The sequence below is a fragment of the Cygnus olor genome, chromosome 6, assembly GCF_009769625.2.
Source record: "Cygnus olor isolate bCygOlo1 chromosome 6, bCygOlo1.pri.v2, whole genome shotgun sequence".
Taxonomy (NCBI): domain Eukaryota; kingdom Metazoa; phylum Chordata; class Aves; order Anseriformes; family Anatidae; genus Cygnus; species Cygnus olor.
The window spans coordinates 23,687,841-23,695,969 of record NC_049174.1 but is presented as its reverse complement, the minus strand read 5'-3'; positions in this window follow the sequence as shown (position 1 = coordinate 23,695,969).

Sequence of the window (8,129 nt, the reverse complement as noted above, 5' to 3'; positions counted from 1 at the left end):
CTCATGCATAATACCATGCACAATCCTATTAACGCCGCCCTGCCACGCGCTCCCTGCTTAGCACCGCCACTCGCCAATGCAATTTCCCCATGATATATGGGAAAAATAATTGAACTATATTTGAAAATATATTGAGAATTACAGCTCACACCCGGCGGGATTTTATAGGGGCCATATTTCACAAAACCATGGCCCCGCACACCAAGGGGTGCTCCCGAGGAAGCAGAGGAGAGACCTGTGGTCACAGCGGGTGCGAGCGCAGGGCACGCAGTGGAAGAATGGGCACCACTGCCCTTGCAGCTTTGGGGACAGAAGGGTGCAGGGACACTGCCACCCCGACCCAGTGGCCGTCAAAGACGGGCTTAGCATGATCCCCTCTGGGTGCTGGTGTCCCGCTACCTGCTCGCTGCTCAGTGCACCAGGCACTACCGTGGTGGCCAGCCTGGTGGCTGCGGGGAGGTGACCCAGACTTCTGCCTCATCCCGCAGCTGTACAGCCCCACACCATGCGAGATTTGGCACCAGATGCATGCCCACGCAGCGGGGAGGAAGAGGAGGGAGGCAGCGGGGCCGCCCAGATGGAGAAGCTCCCCAGGCTGGGAGAAACCAGCCCCGTGCCAGGCGGCCCCGGGGAGATGCCGTCCCTCTCCCTGCCTCACCCGGAGCAAAGCGCCCGTCTGGCTGCAGCCCGGCCAGCCTCCAACCCTGCCAGCGGGATGCCAGGGGCGCCGCTGTCTGGAGGAAAGTCCCGGCGTGCCCCGGGGAAGGCAGCTATAAATAACCGCCCGGAGCGGGGCGGTGGGACTGCTTGGGAAGCCGCTTTGTGATCAGGACAAAGAAGAGGCGGCTTTGCGCTCGCTCTTCATTAGCTGCCTTCCTCTGGCTGGCCGGGCCAGGATGCGCTCGCATCAGGCGACGGCAGGATGTAGCTGCCGGTGTCAAGGACGCGAACAATAAGGGCTTTAAATAGCAGCGCTGCCTTTGAAACCCGCTCGCCTGCGCCGGAGATGGAGCCCGGGAAAATTCCACGGCGCGAGAAGCAGAAGGACGCGGGAGGGGGACACGCCGGCCCCGGGAAGTGTCCCCGCGGCTGGGATCTGCGTGGTGGCACAGCGTGGCAGGCGGTGCCGGGCCAGGACACGCGGAGGCCGCCAGGACGTCCCGCTGCAGCGCGCTGCACCCCGGCAGCTCCCGGAGCGGCCGAGTTCAAAGCTCCCCGCCTCACAATCCCCGCAGCCCTGGGCACGCGGTTAATTAGCAGCAATTCCTTGCGCTGCCAGGAAGGTGCCCCTTGGTCCCGTCTCGTTTTCTCTCGCTCTGGCCGCAGGGCTCTGATCTCCTCCTGCCTTTATCCAGGAGATGAAAGAGCCGCCGGCTCGCCAGCCCCCCCCGTGCGGGTTGGCGGGGGCACCTCTGTGAGGATGAGCTGAATCGCAGGGCAGCACCCGCCTCTCATTTTCCAGGCCCTGGTCCCGTCTTTTTAGCCCGCGATAGATACGTCTCATGTCTGGAGCATTGTGCTCCAGGCCGGATGGGGGACAGGGCCCCAGGAGCGGGCTCGCAGGCACTGGTTTGGTGCTGGTGCCTCCCCGAGGGGCGTGCGGAGCTGCCTGGTGCTGAGCGCACTGGGCAGGCACTGGCACGGGCAGGGTACCAGGGCATCCCCTAGTGCAGGGCTCTCAGGATGGGGCTGGGAGTGCTTTGGAGGGCTGCAGGACCCACACAGGGGGGGCACAAGGATGAGCACCCCCTGCTCCTGCCCATAAACCTTGTGCAGAGGAGCACAGAGACCTGGAAGGAATCCCTGGGCTTGTCCTGGCGAGGCCGGCAGGAGCTACGGGGATGGAGAAGGTGCCCCGCCACCCGGGGGGCCCAGCAATGCTATTGCCAACCCCAACGGGCTGTCGGTCAGGGCAGCGGGCGGCGGGGCTGCCCAACAGGCTGATGGAGACGGATCGGCGCTGGAGAGACACGTGCGCCCGCGTGCATGTGCACGGGGGGGCCCGGCTGCGCGTATTAGCAGGCCCTTAAATCAACACAGCACTTCAGACAGGAAGGAAATAGGCTTTGCCGACGGCAGGAGCGGCACTTGCTTTGTGCACATTACAGAACATCAGGAAAATGTCAAATTTACATAAAAATGATACAAACTCATTGGAAGAAACATGCATCCAATTATCGGCCCCAGCGTTGGCACGGCTCCGCAGCCAGAGGCTGGCCGGCCGGCTGGCTGCGAGGGACCCAGCCCCGGGGCACACATTTCATCTCTGGGTGTTTAACATCAAAGCAGCAAACAGCCGCGGCTCTGCGGGTTCCTGGCTGAGCAGGGCTGGCCTTTGGTCCTGCTGCTCTCAGGGCGCGTTGGGGCTGGGAGGTGGCCGACACGCCGGGCTGTCCCCAGCGGTGCCCCCAGCCCTGCCCGCTCCGTGCCGGTGCCAGCGTGCCACCCCGCCACCCAGGACTGATGGCCCGTCCCGATGCTACGTTTTTATCCGAGCCGCCCGGCAGGATTGATGTCTCACTGCACGCAGGCAGAGGCCATAACTCACACCCGGGAGCCGGGCTCCCAGCTCGTTACTCACCGGGCACCGACACCCCGTGAGTTACGGCGGGCGCTGGCGGGGACACGTCACCCGCAGGGGGTCAGGGCGAGGGGATGCGGCGCTGGGACGGGGACAAACCCATCCCTGCGGGCATCACAGGCAACCCCAGCGTGCCCGACACCTCCGTCCCTGGCAGCGCGGTGGGCACAGGTGGCACCCAAGGGTGATGCTGCCCCCGGGGGTGTCACCGCAGCCGGGATTCCCCGCGCTGCGCCCGCCGGAGGGTGCCCGGGCTGCGTGCGCGGGGGAGGCTGACGAGCTGTTAATTACAGGTGTTGCTTGGCTGCTGCAGCGCGTCTCTGCTGCTCGGCTGGCAGAGCCGTGCGGCGGGTGACACACTCCATGATAAATTGATATCCCGTTTAGCATCAATTTTCCCTTCTCTGGTGGCAGACAGCTGTGCTAATGGGATGGGACAAGTGAAAATGAAATAACAGGCCCTGAGCACACCGGCACGCGCCGCAGCAGCAGCCATGCTGCACGGCTCTCAGTCCCGCAGAGACAGGCAGGGCCGCGAGCACCCATGGGTGGGGGAGCCATGGGGCTGCCCCCCGAGCCCCGGCTGCGGCTCGGGTCACTGTTGGACGCCTGTGGTGTGTTTGCTGCACGCAGCGTGCCCAGCGCCCGGGGTTTGAGGTTTGCAGAGCACGCGGTGCCTGCAGCGGGCATCGAGGTGGGTGTCAGAAGAGGGCTGGTATTGCAGCGTGCACAGCTCTGGGTGGTCAGCGTGGGGGCTCTGCGCCTCTTTGGTGTCTGCGACACACTCGGAGGTCGGTGCCCTGCTGTGGGTCCTGTTCACAGCATAGCACATAGCGAGGAGCGAGGGTTTGTTTGGTATTCACAGCGCCCGTGCCGCACTGGGGCTTTGGAGCACACACACACACAGTGCCTGAGCTGGGTTTGATGTATGCAGCATCCCCAGAGCCCACGCCACGTTTGGTGTTTGCAGTAGCCCATGGCACTCGGTACCCACACCCGTACGGCTATTTTCAGTGCGCTCGGCGCTCAGCACCAGCAGCACACTTGTTATCGGGCGTGTATTTGTCAAATTGGTGCCTGCAGCGTGTTTGCACTCATGGTGTGCGCAGTGCTTGATGCCCAGGGTTTGCTTGGTAATTGCAGAGTGCTCAGCACTTAATACCTGTGGCATGTTTGTTATTTGCACAGCGCTCACCCTGTGTCTAAAGTGCTCGGCGCATGCAGTGTGCTCAGAGAGCGGGACCCGCGGTGTCTGATGCTTCAGCGCCTTCAGCGCTCGGTGTCAGCTGTGGTTTCCTATTTGCCAAGCGCTCGGTGATCTCCGCAGGCAGGGTTTTGTATTCCAGGTGTGCCCAGCGCCTGTTATATTTGGCATTTGCAGCGCAGCCGGTGCTCGCACTGGCCTGCTGTCTGTGCCGTGCTCGGTGCCTGGTGTTTTTCTCCCCGTGGTGTGATCAGTGCTCGCAGCAGGCTGCTGGCGCCGTGTCCGGCTCTCAGTGCCAAGGCCACCGCTGATGTTTGCAGCGGGCCCAGCCTGTGGAGCCCTCGGTGTGATCCCGCTGACCGTGCACTCCCCGCTCGCTCCCTGGGGCGTGCTGGCTGCTTGCTGTGCCCTCAGCCCTCAGGACCTGTGGTGCACGCTCCTCTCGCTGCGTGCTTTGTGACTGCTGCCCACAGTGAGGTTTTTCCCAGCTTCCTGATGTTTTGCGATTTACAAAGCTTGCTGCACACCATTTCTGGTGCATCCTGCACTCACAGCTCAGTTCTCAGTGCCCGCGGCACGGACAGCGCCCTCAGTGCTCAGCATCAGCCGTGTGCTTGCAGGGAGCTGGTGCTCGGTGCCTGAAGCTATATATTTGTGATATCCCAGTGCACATTTGTGGTTCCCCTTCCAGGATGCTGGGCACCCAGACACTTTCTGCACCCACAGCATGATCAGGACAAAGCCCAGCAAGGTGTCTGCACTGTGCTCGGCGCTCGGTGCCCAGGCTTTGCAGCACAGGGTCCCCAAGGGTGCCCGTCTCCGCAGCACCCAGCCTGGCACGCACGGTGTTTGCTGCGTGCCACGTGCTCAGCAGCAGGCAGGATCCGTGCCGGCAGCGCTCGCAGCCCATGCTGGGGCTGATTGATGCCGCGTGCTCGGTGCCCAGCTGGGCGCCGTGCCGGCAGCGTGCGCAGCCCCGGGACGTGCTGGGGGCTCCTCTGAATTCCCACCCCCACCCCTGCACACCCTGCCCAGGCACCGGCAGCCTCCGTGGGGACGTGTAGCCCTACAGCTTCCCCACAGCACGTGGCCCCAGCCCTGGGACCCTGCCGTGGGGGTGGGACAGAGGGACAGGGAGAGGGCTGTGCATCCCCAGGGCGCTGCTCCCGCGGGCACTGCTCTGGGCGAGGAGAGATAAGGGCACTCTGCTCCCGGCCGCTTTGCCCAGCAGCCCAGAGGGCAGACGGGGTGCTCTCGCCGTTGGTGGGGACGTGGCACGAAGGTTGAGGTTTTAATCACACAGATGTCAGGAAATCGGGAGCGATGGTTCCCATGGTAACGCTAACTCTGCCCCTTGCCCGTGGCGCGGCGGCTGTGCGCGCGCGGGGCCGTAATGGGCACCATGTGGCTGAGCTACGGCTGCTCAGGGACCCATAACTTTGAATTTCCTGACTTGGGTGCATTTAAAACCTCAGCCTTAATGCCGCGCCGAGGCAGCTCCGCTGGCAGTTTACAGCTCTGTTGTTTTAGGGAAGGCAAACGGGAGGCAGGAGCCGCCCGGGCTGAGCCCTGCTGATGAGGCAGGAGGAGCGGTCCGGGCAGGAGGGCTTGGGGTCAGCATCCCGGGACCGAGGGCAGGAGGAGCAGGCAGGCACTGCCCCGTGCGCCATCCCAACGGCAATGGCACGGTCCTGGTGGCTGCAGGGGACAGGACGGGGCCCGCGGGTGCAGCCGAGCGTGAGGGAGCAGCTGAGCAATGTCTCGCGGAGCATGAAGAGCCGATCCTCACGCTCTGCTGGCTGGGCACGCTCCCTCCCAGCTCCTCACGTCCCCAGGGCAGGGGGTCAGTCCGAGGAGACGCATCCTGCGGGTACCTGCCCTGCTGGGGAGCACCCAGTGCTGCGGGTGCCTCCCAGTGCTGGGAGCGTGCTGGTCCCCCAGCAGAGCACCCCCTGCCCGTGGGTCAGAGCCCCAGCAGGCTGCGTTAGGGGCTCACGCTCCCCCCAGCTCCTTTTGCCCCGGGGGCCTCCTGCCCTGGCTCACCATCAGGCAGGGCTTTGGGCCAAGTGGGCTGCCCGCTGGTTGCCTTTGCTCGCTTGTCACCCGCGAGGGAGCCAAGCGAGGGGACATCCTGCTGGGGGAAGGATGGCATCGCTGTGCTGCGTGGCAGAGCAGCGTGGCTGGAGCATCTCCCGGCCCCGGTGCAGCCCTCCCCGCGCAACCGCTGCAGCTCCCGTAATGTATTCATCCCAGGGTGCCCCGGTGCAGCTGCAATATCATTATTGGCGTTTATTACACCATTAGCTTTAAAGTTTTATAAACCACCAGGCAGGTGACAAGTGGCGAGGGGGGGGCCCAAGCTGCGGGCAGGGGGCTGCGCGGGGATGGTGCTGGGGTCCGCCCCAGCGGGGTGCAGGGCCTGGTTTGCCCCTGTGCTGGTGCTTTCACGGGCACTACAAACCAGTGGCACCCCGGAGCAGGCACGCACATCGCCACGGAGCCGCTTGGCACAGCGTGGCCACGTGCCCGGCCGCCCTCCTCAAGATGGCAGAGACCACGGAGGATCAGCCAGCTGCAGCAATGAAAGGCTGTAAAAGCAAACGAGCCTCTCTGCAGGCTGCAGCGATGCTTCCCCAGACGCCCTCCCCTTCCTAAGAGCACCGGGACAGGAGGGACCCCGCGCACACCCCGTGCAGGGGGCCGGGGCTCCTGCTGCCACGCAGCCACCAGCCAGTCACCAGCCCGCCCCGTGGTGGGAGTCAGGGCAGCCAGCAAGGTCCTAGCTGCTCTCTGGGATCAAGTACTGGGGAATCAGTCTGGCCCAGCACAGACCCTTCTCTCCCAAGAACAGGGCTGGGATTTGATCTGTTATCCCATTCAGAGCCCATAGGATCTGACCTGGCTGCGACGAGGGCTGACGTCTTCCTCCCAGCCATGACGGGCGGCCTGACACCCGGACCCTACTGAAAGCCACCCCCTAAATTCCTGCAGGAACAGCCCCAAAGCCACAGAAACCCAGTGATATTTTTCAGGCAACAGCAAAAGGTGTCCAGGGCACCTTGTGAGAGCTCGTGCACATAGCTCACAATAGGGACTTCGTAATTGAGGTTTTGCGCTTAATGAAGGAATAAATTGAATGGGAGTGTTGTCCTTAATTGGGGTGTTGCATTAATTAAGGTATTGCACTCCATTGGGGTAAAGCATTTAATAAGGTACTACATTTAATCGGGTGTTTTATGTGGGCGGGGTCCGTGCTTTAATGGGGGTGTTGCATGGCAGGTGCGTCTGCTGGCCCTGGCAGATCTCACCTGTGGCCGTGGTGCCAACCAGGGAACGGGTCCCCACACACCTGGGGGGTCTGGCACAGCCCCGCCACCTCCCAAGGGAGAAGAATGGGGCAGGTCTGCGGAGGAAGAGCTGCTGCCCTCCCCATCCTAGCATCCGTGGCTGCTAATGCTGCTTGTAACCACCGCTGTGCTCCCGCCCGTGGTGCCGCACGGCTCCCCAGCCACCTTCCCCAGCCCTGCCAGCACCACTGCTCCCCTGGGTGCCCCCCTGGGTGCTCCCCCGGGTGCCCCCTGTTGCGAGCAGGATGCGCGCAGCACCGCTGCCCCCGTGCCCGCCCCTCGGCTGGCTCCCGTGGTGCAGCCAGCAGCCGTGCCTGGCACGCTCCCCGCACCAGCCCCGCTCTCCCGTAATGGGAGCGGACACCTTGTCATCCCGCATCTCCCCGAAGCCGAGGCGCGCGCACGACCCGCGAGGCGGGCACAGGGGCACGCCGCCCGGCTCGTCAAAGCCGCCGCCTTCGCAGGGGTCTGGGAGCTTCCGAGGCAGAGACGAGCGCTGCGGCCAGCTGGGCTCCGCAGCCACGTTTCCTCCAATTAGATCAAAATTAATGATCGCCCCAGATCCGCTCCCCTGCGGGCACGGGGCTGCATCCGGCACCGGCTCCGGAGCACGTGGAGCTGGTGAGGGAGGTGCAGCGGCCGGGTCCCTCTGCACAGCCCAGCTCTGTGGGCTTGGGATGGTGACACCGACACCGAGCGGGCAGGTCGGGGCCCAGGCCAGCTGGGACCAGCGGGGTGATGAGGGCTGCTGCTGGGGCTCGTCCCTCCGACAGGTCCCCCTGTCCCCCCAGCCTGCTGCCTCCTGCGCCCAGAGCTGGTGCTGGTGGCTGGGGAGGGGACGGCGGGACCCTCACTGGGGTCTTCGTGTGCGTGGCCCCTCCAGGGGAGGGCGCACGGCAAATAATCGATCTCTCGTCTCGGTGGCAAGGCAAGAAAACCACAAACAAATCCTCTTCCAGACTGGCCTGAGAATAGACGAGGGCAGTGGCTGTGTCTC